We start from the raw sequence: 18,850 nt of genomic DNA, 5'->3' as shown, positions 1-18,850 counted from the left end.
GGGCGGCGGCGGCGGCGGCGGGGGCGCCTCCTCCTGGCTGCTGGACGGGAACAACTGGCTGCTGTGCTATGGCTTCCTCTACCTGGCGCTCTACGCGCAGGTGTCCCAGTCCAAGCCGTGCGAGAGGACCGGCTCCTGCTTCTCGGGCCGCTGTGTCAACTCCACCTGCCTCTGCGACCCGGGCTGGGTGGGGGACCAGTGCCAGCACTGCCAGGGCAGGTTCAAGTAAGTGCCTTCGTCGGACCCCGAACCTCAGCCCTGCCCGCACTCGTCGCGGTCTCCTCCGCGCGGTCTCGGGTCCCCGGGCCGGGAGTGACTCGCGGTGCGCTGTCCCCTCCAGCCCCCGAGCCTCGGGGAACCCCGGCGCCGCGCAGAGCACTGACAGCCGTGGACGCCAAGCCTTTCCCGATGGTCCGTATGTCCGCAGCGACTTCTGGTCTCCAGCTCTTCATTTCCACACTCAGTTACGGTGTCAAACACCATTTTGTTAGGATACTATTTTTTAATCAGAAATTATGCAAGGGACTCATGAAGTCCTTGCGCTTTGTGAAACATTCAAACAATACAGAATTGTTTAAAGGGTAAAAGTTATGATCTACCAGTACCTCTACCCTTCCCTATTCCTCTCTAGAGGTAACCACTGCTAACGTTTTAGTTTATTTAGTAATAATCATCATAAGTAGAGTTTGCGATGGGCTTACTATGTGCCAAACACGGTTTGAAGCCCCTTGCATGAATTGATTAGCTCATTTGTTCCTTACGACAACCGTGATTTACTAGAATTATTTTAATGGATCTTCAGAGAGAAATCGAGGCAATGAATCTAAGTAATTTGCCCAAGATTAAACAGTAGAAGGACTGATTCGTGATTCCCAGTCAGCCAGCTTGACTCTAGAATGTTTACTTTTAGCCAGTATACTATGTTGAATTTGCTAGGACAGTCTTGAATTGAGAAATACGAGAGTGACTTTGCATTAGATAAAAGGATGAAATACCTGGACTTTTTAATGTGGTGAAGATAATGGATTTTCTTAACTGGTTATTTCACTGTGTGGGAGCATCACTTTGGTTTTTCTGAAGCCCAAGGTCCTTAGGGGTCCTTAGGAGTTTGCTTTACAACAGTAAAGATGCCATCTCTCTATTGGTTGATGTTTATTGCATTCTTTCTTGCCTGGTATGAAAAAAAATGGATGTGTGTGGGGAAGCAGCAAAAAAGATAGTTGAGGCCATTGGGGTAGCAATCTGACAACTTGAAGATAAGTCATTAAGTCAACCTCTCAGTCTTCTAGATATTTAATATGAAGTTTTCTGACCGGTTTGTGGCTCTGAAATTACACTATGTAGATTACTGATATTGTCAGGATGATGGCAAAATCTAAGTGAAATGTCTCTTGGGCTCTAAGGCAAAGGTGGGAATATGGTTCACCTTATTAATATATTATAGGAAAATTTCCCCGGAGTTCTAAACAGCATATTTTCCTTTTTTTTTCCTTCTTTGACTCTTGCTGATTAAAACAATGCCTCTTAAAACTCATTGTAAAAATGTATATTTTTAAATGGCACTTTGTAATTTTAGGTGGATTCTACTAAATTAATTTAGAGTAGGTTTTGGGAAGTGAAATCTCAAAAGGAAGTTTTATGAAATTTATGTATAGGAATAGGTTGAAATGTTTCCTGGCTTCATGCTTTCACAAATTAGTATAGTATTATAGTTTTTTTAATACATTTTTTTTTTTAATTTGGACGAGGTGCTAATGAAAAGTTTAAAGAAGTGTTTCAAGATGAGGAAAAATATCTTTTTGAATTGTGCTTGTTAACACCTTTTTACTTAAGTGTTCTCAAACTTTTGCTATGACTATAACAGCCAGCCTCTTTACTAGCAAGAATTTCGAACATATAAACTGGCAGTCAACAATGAAAAAAGCCACATTCATTCTTTACATCTTTTTATACATAAATAGGAAGGTCGCCTGATTCATATGTAATTTAGGGATACTGGCCATTGTATGGGTAGATTTACTCCATTTGTCTAAGGAGGAAAATTGCTATAGTACTGAGAAGCTCCTGTCTACATTCTATAGTAGTGGCATTTGTTAATCAGCTAGGTCAGCACCCTGTAACCTCACTAGCAGATGTCCCAGTTAGTGGGAAAGATCACAGATCAGATTAAAACTAGCTTAAGTAACATAGATAGTGTTCATAAACATAATACATTAGTAAGAGGAAGAGTTTTTAAAAATATAGATATAGTTAACAATAAAACATGAACTAATCATCAAATGTTCATTTCCTTGGAAGCTGTTATTTCCTATGATTCCTTGTATTTTGTTGAAGAGAATACATTTCATATCTCTGTGGAATACAAGCTATTAATTAGAGTAAATATAACTGGTAGAGCTCTGCATTTTGTTATGTATACTCTTAAGGGTAAAGAAATCGTGGTATTTAAGGTTAAGCGGGAGAATCAATTTAGAAGAAAAGATTTCTTCCTAGTAAAGTACTTGCTAGCTAAGAAAGGTTTATTTAAGGATGGTGGCTTGAAGTAATAACACAGTGGGAACGACTTTAACTGGAAATTCTCACTTCATTAATTATCTTGAAAATTTTTTACTAAACTGGAGGATGGCAACCTAACAAACAGACATCAAAAATGATCAATCTTGGTAAGCAGGTGTCAAAATTAATTGGCTGGTTCCATGGTAACTTAGCTTTTTTTCTGCTCTAGGGATTTCACTTGGGAGTAAGAGTGTTCTTCAAATGCTTCTTTAGAATGGAAGATTGATGGTTGGGGAGAGAAATGCAGAAGCAAATGTGTTATCAAAAGTGGTACTTCAGTTCTCTTAGCATTGATTCCAGACTTCTATCCGTTTCTATTTGAAAAGTATAAAACACTCAGAATTACAAGCCATTCCTCATGTAGGTAAAACGAAATGAACACTGATCTTCAGCTAAAGCTAGACTGAAAGATTTAGGACTGAGAATCAGAAAGGAGGGTGACAGTTTGAAATATAATAATGAAGGATATGATGTATGCTAACTCAAATAGTATTTACTTGAGTAGCTTAGTATAACATTAGGCTAGACAACATTTTGCTATAAACTTTATTTGAATAAATGACATTCTCTTTTAGAAGCTAGTTTTTTAGAATTATTTTTGTAGAGTAGTTGAGATTTATATTTATATTTTGTGTTCAAACTTGCACATTTTCTCGCTAATGTGACTTAGGAACCTATGACTTCTAATTTCTCTTAGGTAATCAACCTAATGTAATGCTCTGAGATTGGAAAATATCTCATTATATTGTGAGTAAGTTGTAAATATAAATTTATTATTAAAGCACATTTATCGAACATTTTTCTAAAATCATCTATTAAATCTTATTGTATGTTCAGTGTATGCAGGTATTTATTTAACCTCTTAGGTTAGTCAAATATAGGTGATGCTGAATTTCACACATTTGTAATGGAAGTATTCTGTTTCCAGAGGCAGCAAAATGAAGATATATCAGGAACGAGGTTGCTGTTATAAACAAAGGGCAGGGTTGAATCCATAGGTGTTTTTCCTAAGCTACTGTTTCAAAAAATGTATGTGTATACATACACAGACATATTTAGAATCCTTTTTATTATTAGTTGGGCAACAATCAGTAACTATAAAGTTAAATCAAATGTTCTCTGTCCCCAGGTCTTATTTATTTCAAACTAAGATTGTAATATGCAATTTATATCCATGGGTTTTTTCTACATTATTGAAACATATAATCATATAATAGAAATTTAAAATAATTTAAGTGTTTCTAAGATCCTACATTGGTAAAGTGATTTACTTGTAGTAACATGGTTTTCAGGAACACGTGTCTGCTTGATTTGGCTCCTTTGGCAGATTAGACTCACCCCTCCTGTTTTTCTGCAAGTGGTCTTTTAAAGTTCCTTGAAAGTGTCACATTCCTTTTGGCTTCAGGGCATTTCACACAATGCTCTTACTTCTCTCTGAACCCTCTTTCCCAGCTGATCTTTACTTGACTAAACATCCTTCAAATCTTAGTTTATTCTAGTATCCAAAGGAGGCTTTTCTGACGACTCATACTACATTACCCCTTATTTTGTGCTCTTATAGTACAAATTTTCCCTTTTAGTACTTTCAAAATGAATTATTTAATTGCAGTTATAACTTTTTTCTTTAAATTATTTTTAAGAGCTTTATTGAGGTATAATTGACATGCAATAGACTGTACAATTTAAAAAAGCTTTGATGTGTATTCACCTCTGAAACTATCACCACAATCCAGGTTATAAAAATATCTGTCCTTCCCAGAAGTTCCATGTGTCCCTTTGTAATCCCTCCTTCTCTTCCCTTCTGCTTCTCCCTGTCCCTAAGTGACCACTGAGCTGCTCTCTGTCACTATAGATTTGTTGGCATTTTCCAGAAGTTTACATAAGTCGACTCATGCATTATGTATTCCTTTTCGTCTGGCTTTTTTCATACAGCATATTTATTTTGAGATTCATTAATGGTATATCAGAAATGTATTCCTTTTACTTCTTGAGTAGTATTCCAATGTATGGACACACTGCAATTTTATAATCATTCACCTGGTGATGAATATTTGGGTTGTTTCCAAATTTTGAGGTATTCTGTATAAAACTACTGTGAAATTTTATGTAGAAGTCTTTGTATGTACATACGCTTTCATTTCTCTTGGGTAAATATCTGAGTGGAATCACTGATCAGATGGTAGATCTATGTTTAACTTTTTAATAAACTGTTTTCCAAAGTAGTTGTATCATTTACATTCCCACCAGCAGTGCATGAATGTTCAAGTTAATTCAATCCTCACTGGCACTAGGTATGGTCAGTCTTTTAAATTTTAGTAGTTCTAATAGGTATGTAGTGGTATCTCATTGTGGTTTTAATTTGCATTTCCCTGATGACTAATGATGTTGAGCATCTTGTCAGGTGCCTGCTTGCCATCTGTAAATCTTCTTTGGTGAGGTATCTGTTCAAATCTTTTGCACATTTTTTACATTGCCTTTTTTTTTTTCCCCCTCGATACTGATTTTTATGAGTTCTTTACCTATTCTGGATGCTATTTCCTTATCAGATATATCATTTGGAAATATTTTCTGCCAGGCTGGGGCTTGTCTCTTCATTCTCTTAACAGTATTTTCAAAGAACAGAAGTTTTAATTTTGATCAATTCCAGTTTATCATTTTTGTTCTTTTATGGATTTTCGGTATTACATCTAAGAAAACTTTGATTAAACCAAAGATTTTCTTTGATTTTTTTCCATAAGTTTTATAGTTTTAGATTTTACATTTAGGTTTATAGTCCATTTTGAGTTAATTTCCGCATATAGCGAGAGGTATGGACCTTAATTAATTGTTTTTGCATATAGATACTAAATAGTTAAAGACTATTCATTTGTTAAAGACTATTCTTTGCTAAAGTGGCTTTGTACCTTTGTTGAAACCAGTTTATATATTTGTGTCTCTTTCTGGATGCTTATGTTCCATTGATCTCTTTGTTTGTCTGTCAAGATGATAATGTCTTTATTATAGCTTTGTAAGTCTTGAATTCAGGGAGTGTAAGTCCTTCAACTTTGTTCTTTTTCCACTATTGGCTAATCTAGGTCATTTTCATTTTCATATGAATTTCAGAATCAGCTTGTTAATTTCTGCAAAACCTGGGATTTTATTTGGGATTGTGTTGAATGTATAGATCATTCTGAGGGACAGTTTGACATCAACATTGAGTTTTCGGACCCATGAACATAGTATATCTCTCTATTTATTTAGATCTTTAATCTCTCAGCAATATTTTAAAAATTTCAGTGAACAGGTCTTACAACTTTTTTGTCAGATTTTTCTTTAAATACTTCCCATTTTTGATGCTGTTGTAAATATATATATTTTTTGGTTTCAGTGTTTGATTGTTGCCATTATATGGAAATACAACTGATATTTGTATATTGATCTAGTATCCTTCAACCTTGCTGAACTCACTTATTGGTTGTAGGAGACTTCTGTAGTTTCTATATGATTTTTTATATAGATGATTGTTGTTTGAAAATTAAGATATCTTTGCTCCTTTCTTTGATATCTGGATGCCTTTAATTTCTTTTTCTTGCCTTATGTCACTGGCTAGAACCTCTATCACAATGACATATACAGGTGGTGAGGGTGGTTAACGCTTCTTGTTCTTTAGGGGGAAAATATTTAATCTTTAACCATTAAGTATGTTATCAGTAAGTTTTTTGTAAATCAGTTTTATCACATCGAGCAAGTTCCCTTTTATTCCTAGTTTGCTGGGCGTTTTATTGGAGATGGACATTGTATTATGTTAAATACTTTTTCCGTATTTGTTGAGATGATTATATCATTTTTCTTTTAAAGTATGTTGATATGTTGTATTGCATTGTTTAATTTTTGAATGTTAAAGCAACCTTACATTCCTAAGATGAACCCCATCTGATATATTTTCTTTTTAATATATTGTCTGGATTTGATTTATTAAAATTTTGTTTAGAATTATATATATATATATATATTCATGAAAGATATTGGTTTGTACTTTTCTTGTATTTTGTCCAATTTTAGAGTCAGAGTAATGCTGGCCTCATAGGATGAATTGGTACCCTCCCGTTCAGTTTGTTTGAAGAATTTGTGTAGAATTAGCATTATTTCTTCATTACATGTTTGGTAGGATTAACCAGTGAAGCCCTCGAGGCCTGGAGTTTTCTTTAACTAGACTCTTTAAAATTTATCAGCCAGAATATTGTCCAACTTGGTAAATATCCTTGCGCGTGTGAGCAGAACATGTGTTGTGCTGTCGATGGGTGGAGTGTTCTATACATTTAAATTAGGTTAAGTTGGTTGATAGTTTGTTCAAGTTTTCTAACACCTTTCTGGTTTTCTGTCTATCAGATATTGAGAGACGGGTACTGAAATCTTCAGTTATAATTTTATATTTATATCTCTCTCGTCTTACCTGTTTTTGCTTCATGTATTCTGAAGCTCTGTTATTAGATCCATGAAATTTTATATTATATCCTCTTGAAAACTGACCCTTTTTCTTTATGAAATGAGCATTTGTTGAAAAGACTATTCTTTTTTCATTGACATCTTTGCACCTTTGTTGAAAATCAGTTATCTCTCTCTCTATGTATTTCTTGACTATTTTGTTCCATTAATCCATACATCTATCTTTTTGAGAATCAGTCTCTGTTTTGGCTACTATATCGTTTAGTAAGTCTTGAAATTAGATAGTGACATTCCTCCAACTCTTTTTACTTATGAAAATTTATTTGGTTATTCTAGTTCATGTGCTTTTGTACATAAATTTTAGATTCAGTCAATTTCTAAAAAAAGAATAATTCTTTTGGGATTTTGATTGAGGTTGTGTTGACTCAAGAGATCATTTTGGGAAGAATTGACATCTAGGCAATTTTCCAGTCCATTAACATGATATATTTCTTCATTAATTTAGGTTTTTGTTGATTTCTTGCATCACTGTTTTGTAGTTATGAGATTCAGATCCTGCATATATTTTGTTACATTTATACCTAAATAGTTTGTATTCTTTGATGCTATTGTAACTGATAGTATTTTTTTGAATTTCCTTGTTCACTTTCATTATGTGGAAAGAAAATCAGTTTTTGTATATTGATATTGTATCCCATAATGTTGCTAAACCCACTCAATTTCAGTAGCTTTTTTTGTAGAGTCCATGGAATTTTCTACATAGCCAATCATATTGTCTGTGAATAGAGATAGTTTTACTTCTTCCTTTCCATTTATATGCCCTTTATTCTTGCTCTGTTGTACTGGCTAGGACTTTACACTTGATGTTGAGTAAGAGAATAAGAATGAATATCTTTACCTCGTCTCCAATACTGGGTGGAAAACATTCAGTCTTTAAAGATTAAGTATCATGGTAGTTGCAGGTGTTTCTGTAAATGCTCTTTATTAGGTGAAGGAAGTTCCCTGGTATTCCCGATTTTGAGAGTTTGTCATGTATGGATGTTGAATTTTAGCAAATTTTTTTCTGTTTCTATTGGCAGACAGTAATTTTTTTTTTTTTTTTTTAGTTTGTTGATATGGTGAATTAAATTGATTAATTTTTACACGTTTAATCAGTCTTACATTCTTGATAAACCACTTTGTCACAATATATTATACTTTTTATATATCGCTGGATTTGATTTGCTAATTTTGTGGAAGATTTTTGCTTCTATTTTCATAAGAGTTATTTCTCTTTTCTTGTAATGTCTTTGGTTAACTTATAAAATGAATTAGGAAGTACTCCCTCTTCTGTTTCCTGGAAGAATTTATGTAGAATTAATATTACTTTTTTCTGAAATGTCTGGTAAAATCTATCAGTAATGCCATCTGAGCCTGTGGGAAGACTTGCAACTGTGAATTCAATTTCTGTAATAGATGTAGGAATATTTATCTATTTCTTTTTGAATGAGTTTTGCTAGATTGTGTCTTAGAGAGAATTGGTCCATTTCACTTAAGTTTTCAAATGTATGGGCATAAAATTGTTCATAATATTTCCTTATCCTTATAAAGTCTGTGGGATCTTTAGTGATATTTCTTCTTCCATTTCTGATATTGATAGTTTCTGTGTTCGTTCTTTTTTTTTTTTGCTGAGTCTGGCTATACATTTATTAATGTTATTGGCCTTTTCAAAGAATATGTGTTTGATTTCGTTGATTCCTGCTATCTTTTCTTTCATTGTTGTTGTTTTCGGTTTCATTGACTGCTGCTTCCTTTGGTTTTAATGTGCTTTTCCTAATCAATTTTTTTAAGATGCAAAGCTTAGATCATTAATTCGTGATGTTTCCTCCATTCTCTAGTTAGGAGACTGAGGGGCGTCAAGTCTGCTGTCATTCGCTTAGTGAAAGGCAGAGATGATCCACCCCATAGTCTCTTCAGCTGCTGCACCTCTTTGCTGATATTTGCTTAGTGCAGGTAGGGATAGTTGAAGGGACTCCATCTCCACATTTTACATTTTACAGGTAAAATGTAAGTATTTAGAAAATAAAAGCACTTGTGTAAATTAGAAACTTTCAGGTCGATTCTCCATGTCTCATAAAAAAACCAGAAAATTTAAGAGCATTTGTCATGTTTTGATGTATTAAGTTTAATCCCTGGCTTCATTTGTACTCTTTTGATAATGTAATTATGCTGATAATGAATTTTTTTCTAGAAAATGGAATTTATTATTTTATTTCATGTAAGAATAATATAGCATTAAAACTAGCTTTTCAAAACTTAAATTATGAGTTGAGAAAAGTAGTATAATGTAATAGAAAAAGCTTTTACATATATTGCTTTTTTTATTATTGATGAAAATTTTGTGAGGTAGATATAGTTATTCTCATTTTACAGTGGGAGTAAGAGAATGAAAGACCTGAAATGATTATTTAGGCAAAGTCTGATTGCTGCTAAGTGGCAGATGAGTTGCCAAAACATGTCTGTCTGGCCTTTTTTTTTTTTTTTTTAATCAAGCCATCTTTTACTCTTCAATAAGAAGTGTCTTTTTAATTGCAAACTGGTATTAATCTTTTGGATTTCCAAATACCATAGGGGTTACCAAACTGATAGAAATAGTTTCGAGATCTATTTCTGCCAGTGTGTTGTGAACTTTACATGGATTTGCTTTGCAGTTTTACTGAACACTTGATACATTTCATTTCATTACATTTTTAAAACAATTTTATGAAATGAGTACCATTGTTACAACTATTTTACACACAAGGAATCTGAGGCTGAGTGAGATTGAGTAACGTACCCATTAAGTGACCAAACCGAGACTCTTAAAGCTCTTCTAAAGTTTTGCCTTTTACTTTCATGTAAGTCATGTCTTTTTCATTTTTCAGTGGAAAGAATATTCTGCATAGTTCTTACTTGTCCTTTACAAAGTTAATACTAATGGGTACATTTTACAGTTTGCAAAAATACCAAAGGAAAAGTCTAAGCTTATCAAACAGTTCTCTAGGATGTAGCAATATTTTATTTTTCTACAAGCTTGCTGATAATTCGAATGTGTAATATAACAGAAGTTTTTAACATCAGGTTCCTGGATGGAGTGTGAGTGGTTAGTGAATCCTCATATTTGTACATAAAAAATTACTTATATACATTTTTCTAGGCGGGAGGTTGTAGTTTTTGCAAGATTCTTAAAAGTGACATCAGATCTCAAAATGGTAAGAAGCACTGCATTACAGGAATGAAACCCAAATACTGGTCAGTGTGTGTGGGATCAGGTGGGCAGAGAATGCAGACTTAGGCGTGGGGAGTGCAGAATGCATTATGCAGGAGACAAGAAATGCAACTCAACACAATAATACAATACACTAATGTATCAGTGTGCAGAGAGGAGAAAAATTAATACCAACGAGCATAACCTAGAGTTCCTCGTCATCCATTTTGTTTAAAAAGAAATCATTAAACTTTCCCCCATGTCTCATTTTATTTAATTATTAGTTTCAAGTGTATAGTACATCGGTTAGACATTTATTTTATGAAATGATACCCCCTCTGGCTCTACACCTAGCCGTTACATTAATACTAACTACACTCCCTCTGCTGTGCTCCCCACCCTGTGACCATCTCTCAACTGCTAATTTATACTTCTTTGACCCTTCACCTCTTTCTCCCAGGCCCCGCAACTCCCCTACCCTCCGACCGTCACCAGATTGTCCTCAGTATTTGTGAGTCTGTTTTTGATTAGTTTGTTTTTTTGTTTGTTCCTTAGATTGTGCATATAATTGAAATCATATGGTATTTATCTTTCTCTGTCTGACTTATTTTGCTCAGCATGATAACCTCTAGGTCCTCCATGTCATTGCAAATGGTAGGATTTCACTTTTTTTTTTTTTTAAATGGCTGAGTAACATTCCATTGTGTGTATGAATTATAACTTACTTATCCAATCGTCTGTTGATGGGCATGTAGGTTGCTTCCATATCTTGGCTATTGTGAATAGCACTGCTGTGAACATCAGGGCGCATGGATTTTTACAAATTAGCGTTTTGGTTTTCTTTGGATAAATGCCAAGGAAAATCAATAAACTTTAAAATATGTGAGGATGGCTTACAAAGGCAACTGTGCATCAAGACCCTCCCTGAGCGGATCTGCCGATTCCTTGTAGAGTGGTTATGCCAGCACTAAAACCATATTCTCTGATAAAAAGCTTTATTGTTTCAGAGACTTTGAAATATTAAAACTATCGAATTTTCTTATTTTTATAATGTCTTAATCAAATTTTGTATTCATAGCTAGGATAGAGAACAGAACTTCGATTGATTTAATTTTGGTTCTGTTTAATGTTTGTGTTGGTTTTCCTGCATTTAGTCAGGGTCCACTCCTGTTACAAACAGCCAGGCATGGTTATTTGATCAGGTGCTCCAAATGGGGCAGTTGCAGCCGGATATCGGCAAGGCATATGGGCACGTGACAGGCATCTAGGCAGAGATTGGCAAACTTTTACTGTAAAGGGCCAGATAGTAGATATTTTAGGCTTTGCAGGCCAGATGGTCCCTTTGCCACTACTCAACCCTGTTCTTGCAGCATGTTGGTGATCTGAGACATTTGTCAACGGATGGGTGTAGCTGTGTTCCAGTAAAACTTCATTTACACAAACATGCTTTAGGCCAGTTATTTATGAAACCCTGGTCTAGATTAACATGTCAGTATGGTTCTCAATTCAAGAACAGGAGGGTGGCACAATTAAAAAAAAAAATTAATTGTTTGAAATTTAGAATGCATTGGAGAAACAACATTAGAAATAGTAGTTACGTAAGAAGCCTGCTTTACCTTTTAGGTAGCTGAACTAGATGCTGCCTAATTTCTGGAGATCTCTACACGGTTGCCATGGAAGGGCACCGGGAGTGAGAAGGTAGGAAAAGATTGAAACCTGGGTGTTTCCGGTCAGAGTGTGGTCCTGGAGTGGAAGACTTCTCAGTCTTAGAAGGGAAGCAGTTTCAGATTGCGAAGGTGTCCAGAGTGTGTAGCAGGGGTACTTTGCTCCAGGGGCACGGAGGGGAAGGTTGTCGAAATTAAGGAAGAGATCAGGGAAGTACAAAGGGAGAATCGCTCTTATCGCGGGAGCGGCAGGCCTCCCGCCCTCACTCCTATCTCTTGGTGGTGAGAATGAGTTTTCCATCCCGTTTATCTTGGTTTGTGTCAGCCCCCATGTGTCTGGTAGAGGAAACCTCTTCGCAGGAAGTGGAGGCCGGTAGGGGCATTAGGCTGGGGATGGGGGGTAGAGGTTGAGAAGGAGATCGGGGGCTGTGGTGAGAATAGAGTTTGCTTTTAAGTCTGTGTAATTGTGCCCCTGACGTTGTGAAGGATGGGATGGAGAGGGTAGTTTTGTGTACTCCTACGGTTTAGCCAAGGTGGGGAAGCACACAGTTTCTACACATCACCTCTTATAGCTGGGAGATAAGGGTTACAGGGGTCGCTCCTAGAGTATATGCTTCTTTGGGGTGGGGGTGAGAGGAGATATATTTAAACTAAGGGTAAGGAGTTGAAAACGTAGGACAAGAGCCGGCTGGTTGGAGAAGGTGCTGTGGTAGGGAAATAGAAGGGTTTCGGAGAAAGAAACCCCCTTGGCAGTAGAGAGAAGAGACGATTTCGTCGTGTGTAATTTGGGAGGTGTATTCCCTACGAGGAAGATGGATTATATTGTAGGTAACAATTTGCAAAGCAAGGCTGCCTGTTCTCAAATTTCCAGGTAAAAAGAGCTGTGTATCTTATGACTATAAATTAAGGTGCTTTTTGAATAGGATTTACTACTCTTCTTATATCATAGAAGAAGTTGTAATAGAAGTAGCTGGGTAGGGCGATGAAACAGATTAGAATTTTTAAAAAATTATTAAATCCCTGAGGCTCTAAACTGTTATCACACAGTCTTAATATATGTTTGGTAATTTTGTATCATTAGGTTCAGCCCTGATTTTGGAAGTTTTTGCAATTTAAATTAGCAGTATTTTGCTTTTAAGGATTTGCTGCAACTATAAGTTAGAAACTTAGGGAGAAGGATTTCTTCCTAGTGAGGAATGGACGCCAGGCTTAGATAGATCCAAAGGAAACTTTTACACAGGATTCTCCCCTGTATTACCTAGCGTTTTGAAAAAATGGAAATGATAATGACTTTGGAGTTGTGAACTAAAATTTCTAAATCTTTACTGATATTCTCTATTTGTTGATACATCCTTTTCTGGGTTCCTTTAGCTCTTTAGTATACTTTAAAATAGTTAATTTAGTTTGTCTGGCAAGTCCAATGTTTCCTCAAGGACAGTCTCTCTGCTTCTGTGGATGGACTACACTTCTTTGTTTCTTTGCATGCTTTGTCATTTTTTTTGTTGGAGCTTGGACATTTGACTCTTCTATAACATGAAGTCAGATTCTTCCCCCTTCTCAGGGTTCATTTTTATTGCTTATGTGGGTTTTAGTTGTATGTTTGTTGAGCAACTTTTCTAAACTATTTCTGTGATGACTGTATTCTTTGTTGTGTGTGGTCTCTAAAGTGTTCCTTTAGCTTGTGGTGTTTTAACATGGATCTTGAGTTCCTGGAGCCAAGAGAGAATATAGAACTCTCCCAGTCTTTGCAGATTGATTCCTTCGGTGCTTGCCCAGGTCGTTTATGACTCTGCCTTCGCCTTCACTTCCTTCTTGCTCGGAGCCTAAAAATAAGCCAGAGGTGAAACTGTAGAGTCTTCTCAGGTCTTTTCTGAGCGCAGAGTCTGCCTGGGTGTGCACGTGGCCTCCCAAGTTCCCAGGCTCACACACAGGATAGCTTTTCAATGTCTTAATTCTTCAAAGAATCTAATTCTCCAGATTTTCCTCCCAGGCTCTTGGTGTATCTCTTGTTTTGCTTCTACCCTAATTTTTTGCTTTAGGCAGCAGGGATTGTTCATATTTGCCTTTCAGTGTTTTTGAGGAATGCCTTCTGTCTAGCTGGCTTTTTTTTTTTTTTTTTTTTTTTTTTACCCTGGGGTTTTATGTTAGGCATAGGATGATTTTTATACTGTTTCGGCAAATGATTTTGTAACAAATGCAAAAAAGTTAGGTAAATTTTACTTGCTCCAGGGATTAGTGCAATTAAATTTATGGATTCCCTCCTTGAACCAATTTGAATAACTGTTAAATTCATCACCTCCATTCTTATAACCACTGACACATGGACTACCCTGTGTAGTTCTGTCTTTAGACCCTCCCCATTGATTCACTGAATGACTTGGAATTCCCCAAACATATCATACTATTTTATGAGCCGCTAAGTCTTTACACATGCTTCTTCCAGGAATAATGTTATATGTTATTCTTTTCATATACTTTCAATATACATACCAGATAAAGTTTGGTAACATTTTGTTTAGGATTTTTGTATGAGGGATACTTGTAATTTTTATTTTTTCTTCTGTTAGTTTTGTCAGGTTAGTTAGACGTTTAAAATAATTTCTGCATTTCATCCAAAATGTTAAATTCATTGATGCGAAATTCCTTAATGTCCTATTCTTTCTGTAGCATCAGTAGTTGTGTCTGTCTTTTCTTTTTGATAATGGAAATTAGTATTTTCCTTTTCTCATGATTAGTTTTGCTAGGGCGTTATTAATTTTATTAGTCTTTATAAAGCCAACTTTTAGTTGTATTAATTGCCTTTATTATATGACTTTTTTCTATTTCAGAGATTTCTGTTCTTTATTATTCCCTTCCTTATACTGTCTTGTGGTTTAATTTTCTGCTATTTTTCTAGCTTCTTGAGCTGTAACCTTGGATAATCGATTATCAATTTTCTAATACGTTTAGAACTATATATTTATTTCTAAATATTGGTTTAGCTTCATCTCATAAATTTTGATATGCTGTGGTTTTAGTATTCAATTCAAATATTTTCTAATTGCCCTTGTGACTTAGAAGTCTATCGCTTAATTTTCAGACGTTTGGAAATTATGAATTTACCTTTTTTTGTGTGTGTGTGGTCACTGCCACTAATTGCATGGCTTTTAGATGCATGATGACTGTTGCCAGCTGGCATTGATTGATTAAACTGATTTAATTCAATTCTGGTGTTACTTGTTGCTACCGTTTAAGAACAAGTATTCATTTAAAGAAGGCGGGAATTTATATTTCTCACTGTTGGCCCCTGCTCCTGAAAGACTTTCAGAGGCCTAAAATGTTATAAAAAAATCTGGGGTTCAAGGTTCTCGAGAGCATTACCCAGATGGCTCCTCCCTAGGTGTCAGGGTTTTCCTTCCTCTTAGGGGCACCATCTTTAGCACTGAAGTCTTGGCAGGGCTGTGAATTAAACTTCTTATGTAATTCTCTTCCTCTCGTGGTCTGGCCCTGGCCCTGTTTTTGAGCTCGATCTCCCCTCTGGCTTCACGAGTAGAGTCTCTTTAAATGTCACAGAGCCTCTTGGCTTTTACACTGTATCTAAAACCGTGGTGGGTGAATTCAATCTCAGGATGTTGGCAGAAGCTGCTCATGGGGGAGCATCTCGCTAGAGGCACTCTGCTACGGGTTTCTTCCTTTAGCATATCAGTGGCTTTTAACAGCAATCCACTAATTCCACACCCCTTAGAATTGCCCTTGCTAGTATATTTCTCAAATGGGAGAGAGATCGCATAACCCTCTTGTTATTAGTCAGTGCGTCACCTTCCACTGGTATCCCATCTTAATTCCCCACAAGCGACAGTCTTTGTCACTGTGATGCTATAGCGTGCTGTAGCATGCCGTAGTCTGTTACCACTCTGTCTGCCACCCTCAGTGTGGCTCTTGTTGCCATCTGGTCAGTGAGTGGTCCAGCCCCAGAATCTCGTCCTTAAGACCTGTTTCCTGATACTAATTGTTAGTTTGGTCACCCTCCCCTCCACCACCCTGAAGCCGATGCCGAGATAAGAATTGAGCACATGTGGTATATTTGAGAGATGCAGGGACACTGACAAAAGTGGTGTGGAGAAGAGAAGGAGCCAAGATGAGATGTGTTCTCAGGTCAGCTGCCACGGGGGGCGGGGAGGTGGCTGGAGCGTAATCCCACAGGAAAATGCTAGGGGGGAAATGTATTTCAGTATTATCCCAGCAAAGAGGGTAAGGAAGCTTGGGGTATTTATATTCTTTAAACCAAATCATTCATTGGCGAAGGGCTGCCCCTGGGAGGATGTGGATTTGCAGGCGCTTTCAGCCCACCACATGCACAGGAAGAGTGGGTTCCAGCAGTCAGAAGGCGGCCCTTCAACAAAGATGCAGGTGCTGGCCTGAGGAAGTTGGGTTGGAGTGTATGGAAATGCTAATGGGCCCTGCGAGGATATGGATGCAGTTCAGACATTGCCGGCCACTACATTAAGATGCGTCTATTTTCAACTCTGCAAGATAATACCAAATCACTTTCTAAAGTTGTTGTAATGATTTATTCCTATGAGAATTCTTTTTCTCCACATCCTTGCCAGTATTTTATCAACCAATCTTTTAAATTGTAGCCATTTCGTTGGGTGCATAGAGGTATGTTGTGATTTCATTTCGCATATCCTTGATTTTCATTATTGATTGGTTTGGATCCAATCAAGAAAGAGAATCACACAGTAATTTGAATAGGGATTGGAGTAATGGGAAATTGGCCCGTAAGAAGTAAAGAGAACTCTGAAAATACAATAGTCGACATAAGGAACAACCACTACCATCCTGATAGGTGAGACAGAGCACTTCAGAAAGAGCCCCGCCTCCTGGCCTGAGACCTTGTTGGGAGGGCCTGGCTGCGGCTTACTCTGTGCCCTATGGTACTTGCCATGGTTCCCTGATAGGATGTTGGGGAAAGCTATTCATAGGGCAGTATTCTGCTGGAGGCACTCTGGTGCAAAATTGCCTGAAGGGAAGGGCTGGGGGGAGCTGTGGGTGGCTAGGTGCTGATGGCCATCCTGTACTGTAGAGCCTAGTGAAGGAGAAGCCAGCTAGCTGCAGGAGCTTGTTGAGTAAGTCCATTGGAAGCAAAACACTTTTCTCCTGTAGTCTCTCTGGTGCACTCTACTGACAAAGCTTGCCAGCTTAACATCATGCCATCTGGCAAAGAAAATATGTTTAAAGGACTCAGATCCATTGCCACAGAGTAGGCAAATAGTATGGATTTTGAGATGAGAAGCGCGATGGATCACTGGCATAGTCTACCCTTTGATTATTCATCATCTGTATGCTTCCTTTTAAACATGTGAACTCTCCAACAACCAAACAACACTATATTTCTACCTAAAGAAATACACTTCCAAGCAAAGAAATTCTCATCTTTTGTCAAAAACGAGGAAACACACATTTCTGTGAGTCATTGTAGCTATCATTGGTTGCATTAATCTTCATATTCAATCATAGTCACACTGGATATTCCATTATCTAAAGTCTAATTGTAAAGTTAACTTAACCACAACTTGCATATAAAATGAAAAAGTGAGAATATATACATATAACAAGTAAATAGAAACTTTGCAAAGCTATGTGATCTTCGTTTCTGCAGCTTATTATAAGACTGTAATTAACATCTGCGGTTTGGTTCTCCCACTCCCTGTTCTATATTTCCTTTGCCCTTAACTGTAGTCTCAGCATCTTGGAGGTTTACTTGGTGCAGAGACCGAAACTTAACGGGTTGAATCTTCAGTCATTCTGCTGTAGTTTGGGTATTTTCACAGACTCATCTTCCAGATCTCTCATCGTGTTTTAGCAGTGTTCAGTGTGTTGTTAAACCTGTCCATTCAGTTCTTCATTTTGATCAGGGTGATTTTCAGGATTAGAATTTTCATTACTTTTTTTTTTTTTTTCAAATATCCTATGTTACTATTTTAAGTTTTCAATTAACTGCCAACATTTAAAATCTTGTCTTTTGTCTTTTTGAATTTAGTAAAGCCTATTCGTTTTATAGGACACATCTGATAATCTCCATAATTGAAATATCTTCAGGTCTCTTTCTGTCTATTTGTTCTTATTTTGTTGTTCTCTATGCTTAATTATTTTTGCTTAATTATTTTTGATCATGCTAGACATTTTACTTGAAAAAATTATTGGTAGAAATAATTTGAGACCTAGAATGATGTTACTTTTCTTTAGAGAGTATTTTTTGTGTAACCTGTTAGGAGCCTTGGCATACTAGCAGTTCCGGTATCTCCTTAAAGCAATTGTAAATCTTGGGGTTTTCTGCCACTTATATGACTCGTATTTAGGCTGCAACTCATGTAAGGGCTATTTTACTTCTGGTGCAGCCTTAACCTAATTGCAAGCCATTGTGTCCCAATTCAAAGTGCCATGTTATTTGAGCCCCTACCATTTGTGGGCCATTGTCTCCGACTTTTGACTCCCTCCCTCCTTGAGGCTGCCAAAAGCACCCAGCCTTTGGCAGTGTCTTCTAAAGACAAATCTCTCTAGAGCAAAAGCAGTTCTGAATGCCCGGCTCCTCTGAAAGAATTTGCCACTTCTGGATCTTGGCTTAGTAAATCTTACCATTTAGTTACTTATAAGATGTTGTTAAGAATTTAAAATTGTCCTTTAGCTTTTTTTTTTTTTTCTGGTTTCAATCCTTTTAAATTTATCGAGACATATTTTATGGCCCATCATATGATCCAGCTTGGCGAATACTCCATGAGTTCTTGTAAGAAGTTATATGCAGCAGTTTTGTGTGTAAAATTCTACAGGTCTTCTTGATTGACCCTTTGACTATTATTTAATGTCCTTCTGTATCTCTCATAATATTCCTTGCTCTGAAGTCTACTTTTTCTTTTTTCTTTTTAAAAATTTTTAACATTTTCTTTCCTTTTTTTTTTTTTTTACTTCCCCCGCCCCCGGTAATCTCTAGTCCATTGTC

General features: G+C 36.6%; 1 protein-coding gene across 1 annotated transcript in view; it reads left to right on the top strand.

The window, feature by feature from the left end:
* The first annotated feature begins 6 nt into the window (after window positions 1-6).
* The window catches only part of ATRNL1 (attractin like 1), a 548,298-nt gene continuing 529,454 nt past the window's right edge, over window positions 7-18,850 (top strand). Inside the window, exon 1 of the mRNA XM_006920939.3 lies at window positions 7-225. The gene's annotated coding sequence lies outside the window, so the exon portion shown is untranslated. The remainder of the gene's footprint in view (window positions 226-18,850) is intronic.

The sequence above is a fragment of the Pteropus alecto genome, unplaced genomic scaffold (genome assembly GCF_000325575.1).
Source record: "Pteropus alecto unplaced genomic scaffold, ASM32557v1 scaffold177, whole genome shotgun sequence".
Taxonomy (NCBI): domain Eukaryota; kingdom Metazoa; phylum Chordata; class Mammalia; order Chiroptera; family Pteropodidae; genus Pteropus; species Pteropus alecto.
The sequence above is the reverse complement of the archived record's forward strand: the minus strand, read 5'-3'. Positions and strand labels throughout refer to the sequence as shown.